The sequence below is a fragment of the Phaenicophaeus curvirostris genome, chromosome 8, assembly GCF_032191515.1.
Source record: "Phaenicophaeus curvirostris isolate KB17595 chromosome 8, BPBGC_Pcur_1.0, whole genome shotgun sequence".
NCBI lineage: Eukaryota > Metazoa > Chordata > Aves > Cuculiformes > Cuculidae > Phaenicophaeus > Phaenicophaeus curvirostris.
The window spans coordinates 21924081-21942718 of record NC_091399.1 but is presented as its reverse complement, the minus strand read 5'-3'; the positions used below and the strand labels follow the sequence as shown (position 1 = coordinate 21942718).

Here is an 18638-nt window from a genome sequence, read left to right as displayed (position 1 = left end):
ATAAGAGATTCCTGTCTGAGTGAACAAAAGACAACCGTCCCCCCCTCCAACTGATCGTGTGCAGAATGCTGTATGTAACCTACCCTTCTCCAGCACCTGGGGTGCTGTCACTCATTTATGACACCTTGTACTTTCAGGTAACCCAATACTAAATACATCAAAGGCAGTTTCTGGAAGAAAGGCTGATTTTGCCTGATATCTCAAACAGTTAAAACCAACCAATGAATTTGGAAAAAACAACCCAAAACTTCTACTCACCTTTGTTTGCTGGATGTGCATTAAGCCGAGAGATCCAATTCCACATTAAAACCAACCTGCAAAAGAAAACAAGACCTTAGTGTACGGCTCTCACTGTTTCCTGCCCATGTACCAGGCTATCAGACAAGAAAGGCAAAGTGCAGAGGGGAGGAATCCACAGCTACAAAACATTTCTATCAGGTTTGTCTCAGGGTAGAAACACAAAATCCCAGTGGCCTTCCCTCACATACACATGTGGTTTGAAAACAACAACAGATGCTGCTACTTTAGTTAAGAAATCCACCAAGAACTCCTATCAAATACATGCACACTATTAAACAGGGGCAGAACAGAGGGATAAAGTTGCACAGCCAGAAAAGCGGTGCTGCATTTTCTGTCAGTACCTCCAAAGTCAGCAATCCCCAGTTCTCTGACCAGGGACGGAGTATGGAAAGGAAATGGCTACAAGGGAAAGTTTCCTTTAAAATCTTTCTAGTAAACCTGACCAACGTATCTGAGATGGGACACTGGAGGGTTCTAGACGTGGGCCTTACCAGTCCCTCAACTTGCCTAGGACAACGCTGTGTTTAGGATTTTAAGGTGAGCTGGCCCATTTTAAATCATAACTTAGTTTGCCTTCAGGAATGCTGATCTCTGATTTAGCTCTATCTAACTTTAACTAACTTTTATCTAACTTTTTTTTAATCTAACTTTAATAACCCCAAGAACCAGTGTAGGAGAAAACAGCCAGTGGGGAGGAGAGCTGCTTCTCAGAAAAAGCTCTTTCAAGGAGCCCATAAACAACTCCAGTTGAAATTGTACACACGGCTACCAAGGATAAAATAATTTCAGAAAAACTTAGCAGATGATATTCTCCTAAACCAGTTAACGCAGCTGAAAAGCTCCTTAAATACAAGCCTATGCTGCCACGTTCCCAACACAGAGTAAAAAATGATCCCGTCTGTACAAAATGCAACTTCCTGCTTTCTGATCTCCCAAGGAGCTTGGATACTCCAGTGATTTCTATTAAAAAGTATAAAAATACAGTACCCACAAATACCTAGAGCCAACATCCAGTGTAGATTCATTTAAATAATTGCTCAAATTCCAACATGAGGGTTTCTAAAAATCACAAAATTCATTCTCTTTTCCAAGTAGTACTTGTGGTACTCTCGCTCAATGCCATTCCCACCTCTGTTTAAACCACCTGATTCATAAATCCCACAAACAGGGCTGCCAAAATTCCATCTGCAAAGGAAAAGTAAGAACCACTCTCCTTACAAGTTAATGCAAAGCGATACTGAAGTGCAGGGACCCTACCGAAGCCTGAATAATCCAGAAGTCAAGTTAAGCAGGAAGTTAACACTTCACAACATGCAGAGACAAATTTTAAGTCCTTTTCCTGGCAATGCTTCTGAATTCAAAGACGCTGCAGCGACTGAACATGAGCAAGCAAGAGACTGCAAGACAGGAGACTACCTCCTGCATTCTGAATCTCCTGCTAGACTGAGAGTTATCTGAGAGAGTTCAAAGCAGTCACAGTTCTTCTCTGTCTGCTCCTCGCAGAAAGAGCCACACGCACAGCTCCCAACGCTGCGGCAGGGCTTTCATGTGGAAGTGATGAAATGCCCCATTTTTCTACTTGGAAGAAGCTCTGCTTTGTGACAACACCCCACATGGGACAGGGAAGCACTCCATGGAGAAGTGTGGCAGCAGAGGAGACAAACACAACTGATCCCACCTGAGACGGTGAAGCTGCCTCAGTCCCAACAAGATGATTCCAAGTAGGTGAATGCATTAACGGAAGGATCACAGTAAGGAAAAACGCAGTCAGGGTGAGGAGCTCGAATTGAAAAACAAACTGGTGTTTTACCATCTATTAAGTCAAGCACAACAAATTTTACTATTAAAGAGATTAAAAATCTCTTTTAGGTAAATGGAAAAAATGGAAAAGCCAGAGGGAAAAATATGCTCAATAGGCTGGAGGTAGAACTAACAACACACACTGGTCAAAGAGGTTCTTGTTCCTCCTGAGCAGGTAAGGAAGCAAGCGTTCAAAGATGTACGCAATCGGCACATGATAAACGTGAGAAAGGGGAAAGGAACACAAGTACAAGCTGTTTACTTTGAGCATCCATTATCCAGTAAGCAAACATGTAACAATCGGCATACAAATGAAAGCATTGTAAAAACACTAAAGCCAAGCATGGGTTCAAAGATGGAGTTCTGAAACCATTTACAACTTCAAGGCCGTGAGATAAAACATTAATATACGTTCCTGAAGGGCACTTACTAATGCCGTTTCCCCTCAGCTAGGATTAGCTGTAACATTCTAAGTATCACTGATATTCAGTAAATCAGTTTACAGCCCATCAATACCCAACTAAATCAAATGGCACACATAAGCAAGAGCCACAGCGAGCAAGAAGCTGCAGAGGAGTACTTTGCCTCTTCTATTACTTCTTTACCAGCTGAAGCTGCAGACCAACACATCACTTGCATAACAGCACATTTCCAGACACCCTACCCTTCAGCCTATTTATCCTGACCACATGAAACACCTCTTGATGTGTTGCATTTTTCTATCTTGACTACAACAGTTTCTCTCACACAGGCAAAGCTTAGAGCACAGAACTGCATCATCTCCCCACTCCAAATACAAATGGTGCTGTATGCAACCTTGGTATCACCCGTGACACTGCACACCTCTCCTTTCACTGTGCTGCCAGTAAAACCTCACCAGTACATTTCCTGTGCAGGAACTGCCTCTGCCCTCCAGCTGCAGAGTCACTATCCCCTCCAGTCAGAATTCCTATACATTCTTTTCCCATACCATCACTGAGTGTCCTGTGCCCTCTGACAGCAACTACTGTGTGAATGCACTCCAGAACACACAGAGTTACAGGAGACCCTGCCTGTCTCACAGACATCACTTATGGTTCCTTATACGCTTCCAGTCCAAGTTTGCAGACGTGGTTTCTCAGCTGAAGCTAAGTAAATGGAAATCAAAACCAGAAAGCTGCTTTGCTGAAGGGCTTTTCTAAGGAACCGACAGCCTTAATCCAAATCCATGCATTTTGTCTTTAAAAAAAATAAATAAACGAAGAAACCTCTGAGACAGCACCTCCCATGTCCTCACTTTCAGAAAACAGCCTGTTACCCTCCAATCTTTGTTTTTCAAACACAGAGCTGCACAGGGGCGTCAGACATCTGCAGTGTTGCCCTCGCCTTTCTCCAAATCCCATGGAATGTTAATAACAACAGGAGGAAGGCAAAGCTAAGCAGAAGAATAAAAACATTTGGGTCAAGGCTGTGTACATCAAATCGGCACATCCCCTTTCAGTGCCCCCAAGCAGCAACGTTCCCACTGTCATGACATACTCTGCATTTTATTATGACTGCAAAGCTGCACTTTATGTATCTGGCACACATCACTGTAAACGAGGCAGGATTCCACAGCAATCAGTCCTAAGAGTGTCTCGTACCTGATACTCAAGGAAGGCGAGAGATAAGATTGTATAATAAAACCAATACACACGTACAATCACAGTAAATAAAGCTACTTCAATACTGTGCTTTGAGCACAGAAGTTGGTTTCCAATTCATGGGCAATCAAGTGTTTTAGATGCATACTCTGAGTAAAGGCCTTCTGAATTTTTCCAGGGATCACTGAATAATCTTTCCTAAGGCCCCTGAACAGAGAACAGTTTATTGGCTCCATTCCTATCAAATGAACCCTGGACCTTTTCAGCTGGGAAGTCTGTCAGAGAACCTCACCAAATCCCTCAAAAATCAGAAGAACTACAGGAAAATGGGATCTGCTCCAGGTATAGAGGACACAGCACACACACACAGGACTTGCACAAACAGCAGACACAGGTCACTGTCAGTCCCTACCTGCCACCATCCCTGTCACCTGTGGAATCCTGACACACGGAAAGGCACCAGTTCACCCTCACACAGCCTTCTCCTGACGTACCTCATTATACACCTCTGCAAGGCTTCAGCATCAATGCCCTCTTAACAAAAAAACTGCAAAAGATTAATAATACACAATACATACACTTATGCCTTTATGAAATAAAATCCAATGCATATCCTCAAGCAGATTCCACTCTAAAACCTGACCCTGATTTATAAATCTGCAAACAGGATTCAGGTTGGCCATATCTTTTATTTTGAACTCAAAACACAGAAATATCTTAAACAAAAGCTTTGCTGCATGAAAAAAACACCAAGGGCTTAATTTCTGAAAGCTAGAATTGCATTACCAGCCAGCACAGACCTTGAGAAACAGGATCTGAGGTGTTTTAAAAAATTACTACCAAGAGATCAATACCCTGTACTTGTTTCTCTTCTGCAAGTTGTTTTATAAGGATATTATATTTATTAATACAATTGCAAACCATTAAGCAATTTTTTGGGGTAGAAAAAGCAATAATTAGGTTTTTAAAAATACTTAAAAGAATTTAGGTTTTCCACTAAGTAGGTGAGTATTCTAATACAAGAAGCCTGATGACATCCATTAATTTCCAAGTGGATGTATATCTCTGTTCCCATTACAGACACTTTTCCCTATGAGCGGCACTCGCGCTACATTCCAGTCTGGCTCAGGCAGCGCGTGAACAGCCAGGCCCTGCTGTCACTGTAGCAACAGCGATGCCTGGTAGCCATTTTCTCTTCAGCTGTAGCTGCTCCAGAGCCAATGTCGCTATTGCAATCTCCGTTCAAACCCAAAGGCGGCAAACTGCTCTGCAGTTCTCCCTGGCTCCCAGGTACCTCTCTCAGCCTAACACCGTCACCTGACAGAGCTCCCAGCACCACTTCAGCTCATGCTGATGAAAATTCTATGGCATCCACTGAACCCAAACCTCCTATGTTCTGGAGACTGAACAGCGTGCAGGATGCTGGGAGAGACCCACAGTGCTGTGATTCAACTGGCAGGCTACAAGGACACCACCCAAGACAAGATGGCAAGGAGCAGGCTAACAGCCCGGTCACCGCACTGACAGCAGCCACACTGACCCCTCCTCGGAGCAGAAACACAGAACAGGGGCTGCACCCACAAGCAGTTTCTCAGTAGACTGACATCTCTTAAAAACTGCTTTAAGACCAAATTAGCGTCCCCATTCATTTCCAACTCCTTGTCTGTGTTTCTGCAGTCTCAACAATGACACTACCTGAGACACCTTCCAGGCTCTCTTCAAACTGCAATGCAAGTTTAGGTTGAACCTGAAGCCTTATAGCTCAGAATCAGTGATACATGACACTTATCACTTCTTTGTTTAACCTCAGCTCCCTGTCTTGTCCTCTGACCACTGGAAAGCAAGCAGTGGTGGGAGGGCACTCACAAGGAAGTTGAACGCATCACCACTCCTAATAGCAACAGCAGGGACCAGCAAGCTGGGATCTGCACTGAAGGAACCCTGACAGAGCAGGATCTCAAGCCCAAGTTTGACTCCTCACAAGTTGGTTACAGCTGAACGGGTCACTGTGCTGGGATCACGAACTCTAACATCTGCTGTACCCTGTCAAGACAGCATTTCTGACACTTCCCTCGCAGGAAAGGGAATCTCCTGCTTCTCGCCTTCCTGTGTATCTTCTGTGCATGCGAAAATGTAGAAGCTAACAAAAGTGTCCTAGAGATTTCATGCACTCTTAAGATCTCCATAAATATTTGCAGACCTCTACTTATAAAGAATCTTCTGCGTAAGAACTTCAGCTTAAAACAAAGGCAGATTTATGCCGACCTCTGAATCGGTGCAGCTGAGACCTTTTACATCAATATCCCTATGACAGGAACCTCCAGAAGAGGACAGAGTGGACATGGCAACACCAGTGTCTTTGAACCCCACTGCTAGCCCCACGCGAGGCTGCTGCTCATCTGCAGAATAAGCTGTCACTGCAATGAATGTGCCAGAAGGAAGAAAATCACCATATAAAATACTCACCCAAAAATACCAATTCTAGTGCTGGCACTCTTCTTGCAATAGCTTTGTCCAAATAAAATATACGGGCATCTTATACAATAGGATCAACTACTGCTAATCAGACCTGAAGTGAAGCTACAAAACCCTGTGCTGTCTAACAGGAGTCTATAGAATCTATGAGAGATCCCTTTGGGGAGACAGATACACAACCTTAGCTTCATTTTTGCCTGCTTTTTGATGAGTCAGGAGTGGTTTTGGTGAAGGAGTAAAGTCAGAATATGCTGACAGCACTATTGCCTTAACAGCTGTTAAAAATGTTTTTTAAAAGAAGTGAAAATCCAGTCCTCGCTGATTTACGCAGTGTTCACTCTTGGGCTGCTAGCACTGTAAGCTTCCAGCAGTGTCCCTCACCTAAGTAAAGAGGAAAAAAACCTATTTCCTCCATTAGGTAAGCTGCAGCAATGGGACATAATTAAACCAACTGTGTTCTATTTTAACATATTTACGCTCCATAGCTGCACTAGGAACAAACCACACCTGAACCCTTCCAACGCTCATGGACTTTGTTCCATCAGTCACTTCCTTCTTCTTGGCCATGAATCAGGCAAAAGGATTTTTATCTTTCATTCTCTTCCTACCTAAATTAATTCTTCCAAACACATGACAGCCCACAGACAAACTCAATCCTGCCAGCTTGTATTTGGACAGTCACAGGACAGCTAGGATGTCAGGTGTAAGCATGCAGCATTTCACACAGAGATCCACTGCCACTCCTTTGCACATACACAGTAAATTACACTGGCTTCACTGCCCTGTCACATCTGCAAATATCCATCTCACAGATCAGTTTCCACCAGCCAGCTACCATGACACGAGCAGGAAACTGAGGCAGGGCATACAGGTTCTAAGGCATTTAAGGGTCACAATGCTCCTGCCACACCACAGGCCAGGCAACCCATGACATTGTGTGTGTTTGGCCACTTCATCACCACCAATTTGGTCGCTACTCGTATGAAATGCTGAGCTCAAGATAAAGGCACTGACATCTCCACCACATGATGTGTTAAAGCAGTGAGTGCCCTTGTTCTGGCTACACAAAAACATGCTTCTACCGTGCCCTTAAAGAGGCTGTAGGGCTTCCAGGACAGACCACAGCAAACAGGCTGCCATACCGGCTGTCCTCCCCGGCACACAGCCTGCCCCTTGGCTCTCCTCAGACAGCTAATCTGGTTGGGGTTAAAAAAAAAAAAAAAATCTACACTCTTGATTTGTCAGCTTCCCTGGCCAAAACAGATCCCAGCCACAGCTCCAAAAGGAGCCCAAGAAAGAATAGACAAGACATGCAGTCCAGCCCTGTTCCACGTGCTTTAGACTGTATCACAGGGACAGTGCAGAAGAACCAAGTCTGCATGGGCTAAGGCTGTAACAAGTCAAGAGCATAAAATAAACACACACACAGCTGCCATAAGCCACTCGCATGACTCCATTTCAGAACACAGACAAGTGACAGGTTTGTAATTGTTGCAGAGAAACTTCTATGCTTCCCATGTTTCCCACACCCAACATAAACACCAAAATAATCACCTCAGAGAAGTCAAGCTAATGCATTTCTCTCTAAGTGGCTTAACAGGCAAAAAACCCAATTCAACATTAGAGCTCCAATGACACGAAGGGATGTTTTGCTTGGATACTACAGTACTTTTTATGCACTCTCTAACTCACTGGTGGACACTGCTAGACAGAACGCAGAACTGGGATGCCTTCACCATTTTACTAAATGTCAAGACACAACCCTAAATACAACCTTAACGTAGCACTTTGAACCTTGTTCTGTGACACAATACTCTTATGCTGGAAAGCAATGAAGAAGATTTTAACTGCCTGTCTCTATAAATATTTATAAAGATCAATCTGGGTAGACAAGCAAAGCAACACAAGAACTGTGTGCACACACACAAACTCCTGCAGCGATTACAAAAGCCCCTCCCATTAGTAACATCACCATTTGTTGTTTGTTTGTGACAAATCCTTGCTGGGCTGCCTCTCGAACATGGTCTCTGCTTGCCTCTGCTACGACCTCACTGGACTAACAAACCTAAGGCAGATTCCCAAATTGGTTTTAGTGCCTAAAGACATTTCTAAAAATGAATTCTCATGGTACCTGTACAGTATTTTTAGAAATAGTGTGACATTACAGTTACAGAGGAACCTGGACAGCTTCTCCCCTGTATCACCTCTATTTTTGGTCCTCTCCGTGCGCAGAAATACATCACAGTGGTTACTGTGCATCATTGCTGGTACAACCGTGAAAAGCCACAGCAGGCTGAAAGGCGCAGCAGAGAGGCAGCCCTGGGAAACCATTTTCTTCTGGACAAGTTGTTCCTCTTCCTCTCCAGCCCTCACATGCGCCAGAGAAGAAACTGGACCTCTCATCCACCAGCACCTTCTGCCACATGTACAGCAATGAGAACCCCAGTGAACTTAGCCAGCAAGTCTGGGAACAGGGGCTCGTCACTTCGGGGAAGGCGGCAGTTAGGGCTGTGCCTCCCTCATTTCAGAACGCTAAACAAGGGAGGGTGTGCCTGAAGCCCTGCTGAAGCAGCTCGTCAGCAAGCCTGCCCCTTCTCCTCACAACACGTGCCACTATCATCCAGCACATTCAACACTTGATAAGGACACAGAAAAAGACATTCATTATTTCAAAGCATGCTCAAGAAAACAAGTCAGACACAACAAACCTTCAGAGGTTTCTCCAAAGCAAAGATGTGGAAAGAATATAAACCAAACGATCTACGGCCTTCTTCAGTTTATGTACAACACAAGCAGCCTTTCCACCTCAGTTTCAGCAGCACTGCAGTTCGCATACCAGACACACAAACTCTGCTCCATCCCATTCTGCAACTATTCCAAAGCCTCCGAATTATTTCATTGCAGCTTATCTCTATTAATTCACCATCATGTCCTCCCAACTTATCTTCCCAGTCTTTGACCTGAAAAAACTGCCACCATATTTTTTGTTAATAAGTACCTGAGTAGGGAGCACTCACTGGTATTTTGCTGTCTATTTATCAGAAGACAAAAACCTGTTTCTAAAGTAACTCCAGAGCTCTAACGTTCATTATAACTTGTATACAATGCAATTATTGTCATTACATGTCACAGGTTCTCAGTTTAACTGCTGTTCAAGAACAGAAAAGAGTAGGTGATTTCACTAATGCCAGTATATATATTAATTAAAAAACGAAGCAGAAGAGGACAGAGTGCCCACTACAATGTGGGAGACACCAACTGCAGGACTGCCACTTCCCCCTCCCTGTAAGAGCACACATAATCGAGACTTACTAGTTATTAAACTATAATATTTACTACATAGTATATAGTAAATATTGTATATTTTATACTATATATGCTATATTATATATAGTATATAATATATACTAGTTATTAAACTATTATTAACTATATTAAACTAGTTAATATCAGAGAGCATTTCTGAAATTCTACAGCCACAGAACCATTGTGTGCATGAAAATTTGAAGATGAAGAAAGATCTCAGCAAACACTAATAAACATTAAGGGCCTTCTCAAAAAGTAGCTGTCAAGAGTTATATCCTATACATAGCACTCCTAGGAGAGCAGAGCGGAACGAGATGCCAAGAGCAGAAATACTCAGAGTACAGATATCCAAGAGGACAAAACTGAAGTTAAAACAAGAAGCCACTTACCAACCAGTGCACTCTATGAAAAGCAGCAATTCAAAACAAGAAACAAACCAGCAAACACCAACCCACATCCACTATTCATCACCCCAGCAACTGCAGCCAAACAGATACCTGCCGCTTCCTACCAGCGGCGCGGAGCAGCTCCAGTACTGCCAGGTGTCAGCAGCAGGCAGACAGAACGGTGTTCCAAAAGCAGCTCCCGACCTCCCATCATATGTCTTGTCCAGAAAGAAACCAGGGGGAAAACCCTATTCCTGTCCAACCCCCGAAGCGCCACACCATGAAAGCAGATGGGATAGAGCCCAGCTCATGCTGGCAACGCACCGCATCATTACTCTGTGAGGGAGGGATCTCATCACTGCTTTTCAACTTTACCACGACTGCATTTGTTCAGCAATTCCTAATTTCTTTCACTTAAACTAAACAGGGGCATATCAGGTAAAAGCCTGTAAATAAAGGTGAATTACATCTACCTTGCAACTGGTTTCGCTTGTGCTCTTTCTTTACTGTGGACAGCACTGTTGCAGGGGAGCGCTAATAGCGGGTCCAGAAACCAGGATGTTACCATGATCTCAATCTCTGTATTCAGCTACAGCTGGAAAACTCAGTAAGGCACCTGTAATTCCTTCCATCCTGTTCCTGAGCTGCATCACTTCCCCCGCTCCAGCTGCTCTGTGAAAACCATAACATCATCAACCACTTATTTAAGGCAAGCAAAAAAATACAGTCACTCCAATACTCACAAAATAATGCCCCCTTAGAAAAAAAATCTGACTCCAAGTAACTTGGAGTGCAACTTGTACTTCGTTTATTCTCACTCAGAAACCAACAAGACTACTCCAAAGTTTAAGCATCGAACTTGCAACACTAAACATGCTGAAAATAGTTATCACACCCTAACAACAGGCCTGAAACATTCCAAAGCCCAGCAATCTGCCCTTTACTCTAATTCGAGCACCAACTTCACATTTGCCGGATTGAGTTTCAAGAAATCATGAATTACTAAATATCCCACCACCCTTCAGCCAGTTGATGCTGGGTAAGATTGAGCACCCTGTCTCGATCAATAAATGCCAGCTCGACTACTGTTCCCAGCGGCTGGATTCGGTCACACCCATCTCCAGCAACTCCCACACCAGGAGTATCGCAGCTACAGCCATGGCAGTGAGCATTCTCTGTGTTACCACGTCTGCTTGGAAATATTCAGCCTGCTAATAGTTAGCGCAACCAGGACCAAAAAAACCCTCACCATTAGGCCGCTGTTTTCTCCCCTTTAACCTCACTAGCAATATAAGGGCATTGCTGCTACATCTCCATAGAACCTCTGCTGTGCACACTGGAACAGCTGCAGAAAAGCATCACAACCAGACACTCGTTTTGATTTGGATTGCTTTATATTCTTATTTTGAACTTTAAGGCTTGCCCTCCTTCAGTCAAGCAACACCCTTTATGAGTAAATGCCACAGAATTCTGGGTATCAAGATGGAACGCTCATTAGACTATGCTGCACCACGCACAGGTAATGTGACCCATCCCATGACTATCATGCTCTTAAATTTCTTGACCATACACACACTGGAAGTTGATGTAAACTCATTACGCAGCCTCTCCTGACAGACTGCTGTGCTTTAGGCATCAAATCCAATCTTGCTGCATCACAGCAGAGATGCGTTGCATCTGCATCCATTTTTGGAGAACGAGGGGAGTCAGAGTGACCCTTGCCCACCCCTGACTCTCCGTAGTTCCGTGAACAAGGTGGCCACGGCTTTCTGGCCACCCCTGCTCATGTGACCAGTTCCTATTAACCAACACAAGTTTGATTTATGGGACTCGACGTACGCAGGCAAGAAACTGCAAGTGCTATTTCTTTTTCTAATTAAGCCTGAAAAGGATATTTTTGCAGGCTACTAAAACCTCCATGAGGCCCTTGAACCCAGGCAGCCCTGCAGTACCTTTACACACACCAGTCAATGACCAACACTCACAGTTTCCTTGGTCTTTCTCCAGTAGCTGTACCAAGTTTGCATCTACATAGAAAAAAAAGCAGCAGCAAGGAGAAACGGTGATTATCAAAATCCAGCTTATATTTAAAGGGCTTGAAACAGAAATGAAGATATTTTTAGAGAAGAGAGACTTGTTCTGGTTTATTTCATCCGGGATTTCTCTACAGTCTGAAGCCGCATGAACACCAGTTCCACCTGAAGGAATTGGGCTGTGGAGGCTACACCAACTTAAACCAGTCCCAAAGCCAATTTAAGCAAGCACAACATTGGGCAGATGTTAAACTCATTCTATTAATTTTTGTCCTCCCAATCTCTGAATATATGGCACATTACGATCACAATCCAAAGCACAGTGGGAACTAACTCAATTTAGCTTAAAGTCACTGTAACACTACAGCAGTGCACTCGGTATTACAATAATCGAGGCGATAACACAAGTATCTGAAGGCAGTGCTCTAATAGCGTCATCACTTCAGCTTTGCTGAAGACAAAAAGCTGTCTGAAAATGTAAAAACAGCAGGAAAGTGAGTTATTACCTTGCTGTACGAACATGGCCAACCAGCACCTGCCGTAGGACCCTTCGTTCAAACCAACTTCAGGTGAAACTGCTCAGCAAGCAACAACAATGCTGTACTCTCCCCAGCTTTAGGTTTTCAGATCTCTTGCAAGCTGGTAAAGAGTTCAAGTGTTTGAAATTACTGTGTGTGAGTGAGTGTGGGGTTTATTACCACGGACAATTTTATGCCCTTTCCAGCTCTGTTTTCTCCAGAAGCAATTTCAAAAAGCTTGGATAAAAAAGAGCACGAATGCCAGCAGGTTTTGCTAATGCTTGCAGGTATAAGCACAAACTATTCTGCAAGAAATTCCCCTGCCAACCCTTGAATTCAGAGCCCATACTGAAATTCAGCCGACACTGTTATTTTAAAGCAGAAGGCATTGCCACTATTGTTTAACATCCTGTTTATTCAGTTGCTGATGCTCCTGTTTCAATCAATTGTTGCTGCACTAAATAACCTCCCAAGGATGCTCCCAGGCTGTGTGTCTTTCCTTCTGCTGGCCAGGTCACCTGTTGGGAGTTCAAGCTGGTAGTGCTCTCTCCTACCACTCACTCAGGAACTCCCAGAAACAATTCCCTCGGCACATTCCTTCCAGTGCCACCCAGTATAACCCAGATGCTGGACTGCATGGAACTTCAAAACAAGCCAGAACAGTGCATATTTGCTCTGGTTTTGTTACAATGACATTTGCCAAAGATTTTTCAATATAAAAAAACCCACACAGAATAGAGAATACAACAGAAGAATATATATATAAAAAGAAAAGTTTCTTTGCTGACATTAACAACTTTTTTTCCTCTGCAAAACTCCTGTTCTTTGGATAAGTTTTATTTGTATAAAAAATAATTTGAATGAACACCAAAGTTCAGAAGAAACTACTTTAAGACAACATTTTGAAGACTATCAATTCCAATTCTCACTGTAATTCTTGCATAGCCTTGCAGCACGTCCCTCTGCAGTTATATTAGAAAGGTTTGCAGCATCAGCTCTGATTATAAGTCAGTGTAATAGGATTGTCACACCGCACTGCTCCTCTGTGCACTCTACTTAAACTCCCCTCCAATAAGAAAATTGCTGCATTTTCCCTGCATCCCAGTGACCCAACTAAAAGCTTTTCCAAATCTATTTTGCATTTTCTAATCAGTCCATTTATCCTGTCCTCAAATCACCTACCTTGCACAAGGCAGGGAGTGAAGAATTCTACACGCAAAGAATCGCACTGAGTTACTAAAACTGTGAAGAACTTCACCCTCAGCTGTGAAGCATCTTTTTTTTAGAGATCTGTTTTACAATTGAATGAAAAGTTATTTTGCAACTTGTTTTAAATAAAATTCTGCCCAAACTTCTCAATAAAAGGTACGATTCTGCGGTGAGACTCTGGAGATGCTGATCAGCCTCCTAAGAGCATCTGTCCTGTGTATTAATTCATTGACTTCTACAATGTGAAATGGCTTCTTACTTTAAAATCTGGTGCACATTCATTCTCTGCATGTGCCTGAAAGCTAACTTCCTTGACACAACCTTCATAATGAAATTATGTGCTAAAAGAGGGGGGCAGGAACCGGAATATCGCTGCAAATGAGATTTGGCTTAAAGGGCCAGAGCTGTACAATACTGATGAAAGCCTACTTTGATACACTATGCTCGTTTCTCCCTGCCACTGTGACTCAGAATCATAGGACGGTTTGGGTTGGGAGAAACCTTAAAGATCAGCCAGTTTCAACCCCCCTCACCCTTCCCCAGGCAGGGAAACTTGTCAGTCTATCGCCCGCTCAGCCCCACCAGAAGTAGCACCAATGCTAAAGAGTAAAGGTTACGTACAAGCCAGAAGAAAAAAAAGACACCTTTCTAGATTTCAGATAAATTATATGAGCCGAGATGATACTCGCCACTGTGACTTGATGGAAGACAAACTTTCACAGGGAAACAAGCCCTGGAGCAGCTGGAAGCCGCAACACAGGCCTCGGACACCCAAACTTTTCCTTCTCTGCTGCGATGGCCTCGGCTCGGGAGCCCTGCAGGCGCGGGGCACACCGGCCGGTCCTGCGGCGGGCCAGGGGCCCAGCAGCCGTCGCAGCCGCCCCGTGTGCTCCGGAGCCGCGCCGCTCCGTGCCCAGGAGAAAGGGAAGGAAGGGGATGGCACGCCAGCCCTGCCCCGGGACAGCAGCGGGCGGCCTCTCCCCGCCCCGGCGAGGCGCTGGGGCGATCCCGGGGCGCGGGTCCGCCCGGCAGCCCCGCCGACCCCCCCGAGCGGGCCCCCCCCCCGCCCCGGCCGGGCGCTACCTGCGTGGGCCGCGGCCCCGGGCGGCTCCCCCCGCGGTGCAGGCCCCGCTCCGCCCGGCTCCTGCGGCCGGCAATGGCGGCGGCGCCGCTCCCCCGCCCCGCACCGCGCTCACTGGCTGCGCCGCCGCATGTGACCGCGCACAGGGCCCTCCCCGGCGCAGCCCTTTGTGTCCGGCCCCGCCGGGGCACCGGGCGGGCCGCTCGCCGGGCCGGGCGGGGGGGAGGGGGGGGCGAGGCGCGGGGGTCGGGGGGCGGAGGGGAGGAGAGAGAAGGGCCGGCTCGGGGAGGGCCGCGGCGGGGTGGGGAAGGGCCGGATGGGGGAGCCCGTCCCGCCCCGTCCCGGCCGGGCCGCACTTACCGCGGCGGCGGCGGGGGGGGCGGCGGGGCCGCAGCAGGCCCGGCGCGGCCGCCATGTTCGGCGCTGCGGCAGGATGGAGGCGGCGCCGCCCTCCCCGCCGCCGGGGCGGCCCGCCCGCCTCCGCGGCCCCTCCTCCTCCTCCTCCCCTCGCCCCTCTCCCTGGCGGCCCCGGCGGGGGGAGGCGGGCAGGACGCCGCGCAACGGGGGGAACTCACGGGCCGCCCGCGCCGCGCGTCACGCCGGGGTTACGTCCTGACGCGGCGCGCGCTGACGTCACCGCGCACCACGCACGCGCGCACACGCGTCGCGGGGGGAAGGGAGGGCGGGGGCAGGCGGGGCGCGGCTCAACGCGCATGCGCGGCGGGTTCCCGCGCCGGCGCCGCTCTCCAGCCACGCCCACATCCCCCGGCCCCGCCCGCGGGGGGCGCGCGCCTCCGTTCCCGCCCAGGGCTGCGCGCGCGCTGCCTGAGGGCGGGAAACTGTGAGGGGGCGTCGAGGGGGGGGCGGGGGCGCGGGGCCGGGGAGTCTCAGGGAAACGCGTCGTGGGGGCCTAGAGCCCTACGGTCACAGGACCCCGCAAAGCTAGAACCACGCCGTCACACCATCGCAGAATCGGGCAATCACAGACTGTCCTGAGCTGGAAGGGACCCACGGAGACCGAGTCCCGGCCCTGTCCCTGCACAGGACGCTGCAACATTCGCCCCGTGAGGCTGAGGGCGTCGGCCAAACCCTTCTGGAATACGGTCCGCCGTGGCGCTGTGCCAGTGTCCCACCTCCCCCTGGGGAAAGAACCTTCTCCTAAGGTCCACCCTAACCCTCCCCTGTAGGAGGAAGGTAGGAGCGTTTGGTGCCAATCTCCCATCAGATCAATGCCTCTGAGGGCACGCTGTGATTCCAAAGCGCAGGGGTGCAGAGGAGAGCAGTAAGTCATGGTATCACAGAGGCACAGAACCATAGATTGATGGAATGGTTTGGGTTGGAAGAGGCCTCAAAGCCCATCCAGTCCCACCCCTGCCATGGGCAGGGACACCTCCCACTGGATCAGGGGCTCCAAGCCCCATCCAGCCTCGCCTTGAACCCCTCCAGGGATGGGGCAGCCACCCCTGCTCTGGGCAACCTGGGCCAGGGCCTCCCCACCCTCACAGCAAAATATTTCTGCCTAAGATCTCATCTAGCAGAGACTGTTTTGGTATATTTGATTCTTCCCTTCAGGTTTGCCAGGCCTGGAGGATTTCACACTAGAGTGAGATGCTTATTAAGGCGATGTTAGAGGTGTGAACAATCATCCCTGAGAGCTCATGAAGACAACTGAGATTTCAGGAGAGAGGAAAAGGAAAACCACAACACATGTAATTCAAAAGGGGAGGGGAACAGGTAGAGCCAAGAACTGTCAATATTCCCAGAAAAGTATTGAAGCAAATATTCACACCTCTTTAAGTGCAGGGTAGCTGATGAAGTGATAAGTTACAGACAGCCTGGATTTGTCAAGAAAACCGTATCAAGCCAAATTTATGCCATGCTGTGACAGGATAATGGGCTGTGGATGGGGGCGGTGCCAGACCTGACCTAAGCAAGGCTTTTGACACCACCTAGGAGAACTCTTAATTGAGCAAGCAAAAGATATCTGATTGCACAACTACATCAGCAGTGAAAAAGAGCGGGATATAGAAAATACAATTCCTTGGAGGTGAGTACGTCCCATGTTTGGTACCAAGTCTCTTTATGTTACTGAGAGCACAGTTTACCTTGACTAGGTTTGCAAACAATGCCAGGATGGCAGAGCTGGAGATAAGCTGCAGGACAAGAAAAGAAGTCAGGATGTGCTTGACAAACTGGTTGCAGAAATAGGATGCAATGGAATAAATACAAGTGCCAATTTTGACATTTAAGTACGAAAATGACAATTGCACAATTAGGAGAATGGGAACAGATGAATAAACACCAGGTCTTCAGAAAAGGGGTTGGGGACCAGAGATAGATCACATGAACACGTCACACCGGTGTGAGGAAAGCTGCCAATGTGTAAACAGAACTGTCACATCTAGGACACACGAAGAAAGCCTCCTCCTGTTTAACACTGGCAGAGTCTCAGCTGTAACACAGTGTTCTGATCTGGGCTCTGCACGCTAAGTAAAAATTCTTTCAAAAAAGTCCAACAGAAGGGAATACAGGGAAGGGAGGAGAATCAGAATTTTAAAGACATGACCATGCTTGAAAATAGGAATGCTTGAGATTTTTCAGTCTAGAGAAAAAAAAAGCTATAGGGAGAAAAATACGTTGTTCAGTAAACCCACTGCAGAGAGGGCAAAAATCAGCAGTTTCAAACTGCACTGCAAGAAGTTTTGGTTAGACATTAGGGAAGTTTTTCTCTAATATGGATAAATAAAAGTGGCATATATGCACTACAGGATTCTGGAAACGTCATTATTATTTTTAAGATCGAGTTAACTACCCATAAGAGAAGATAAGGAGGATTTGACTGCCGTGAAGTGATGGAGGCAGACTAGGCAGTCGCTGTTCCCAGCATCACTCTCTGTAACCACAGTTCCTGTCCAGTGCTGGGACCTATTCTGGGATGATTTTTTTCCTGATGGAAGTGAATCCCAGAGGCATTTGAACAGTTACTGTGTTGGTGTGATTCTACACACAGCTGTTGATAGCCCCTGAGGGAGTCTTTGCCATGTTCCATTCCATACCGCTGCGTGGCAACACATGTCCCATGCTCAGCTAATTCGCTAATTTATAAACCGCATCACTATAAATTGCCCGTTTAAGAATAATGTGTTTCCTAGTGCACATGTAACCAGTGCAAATCGAGGCTTTGGCTTTCCTTTGTTCCCTTCATGGTACCAGTGAGTAATTTTCCCCAGAATCCGTTCAGTTTGGGGGTGTCTCTGGAGCTCGTCTGTTAGGAGAAGGCAGTGTGGATGGTTTATGCTATGGGACCGAGACCCACCAAACTCCTCTCATTAGAGATGACTAAAAGGCCATTAAATAGGCCAATTTTTAATCTCCACTGGTTAGACTGAATTCAAACCGATAGCCCACAGGCAAAAGGCTATGAATTCCATTAACGGTACCCGAAAGCGCTCGGTCCCCTAATGAGTGCTGATGTTATTCTGCTGAGAATTGAGCTTGTTTTCTGAAAAGATACATTTATAAAATCAAGCACTGGTATTTTGGAGCACATATGGACTGCTTTCCACTGCTCTTAAACAAAGGAAACCATATCAACTCGTGTGATTCACAGATGTCTTCTGAGATTTTTGGTCATGTGTGCTCCGTGCTAACCAAAATACAAACAATAAAATGACAAAAAAGCAAATATTACTACTATCCCTATGCTTCCTGCTGAATGTCATATACTTTCTTGTACCCAATTATTTTAAGGTCATCATGCTTACTTATGTATACTTTGTCCCCTGGCAGATGATTTTTAAGCAACACCAATTCTTGCTACAACTCTGCACTTAATAGTTGAAGAGAGAATGCCAAATTCTATAAAAGCATTAATTTATAGAATAAGATTTAGTGTTTTATTATATTTC

The 18638-nt window shown here is 46.3% G+C and overlaps 1 protein-coding gene across 6 annotated transcripts in view; it reads right to left on the bottom strand.

The window, feature by feature from the left end:
* The window catches only part of ZNF644 (zinc finger protein 644), a 42246-nt gene extending 26861 nt beyond the window's left edge, over positions 1–15385 (bottom strand). For 2 of the 6 annotated variants that reach the window (XM_069862807.1, XM_069862809.1), the window contains exons 1-3: positions 15306–15331; positions 13623–13730; positions 259–314 (exon numbers count right to left, since the gene is read on the bottom strand). The gene's annotated coding sequence lies outside the window, so the exon portion shown is untranslated. Of the gene's footprint in view, positions 1–258; positions 315–13622; positions 13731–14732; positions 14808–15305 lie in introns of those variants that run through there. The other 4 variants (XM_069862806.1, XM_069862811.1, XM_069862810.1 and 1 more) reach the window with 3 other exon arrangements.
* Between the last annotated feature and the right edge of the window lie 3253 nt (positions 15386–18638).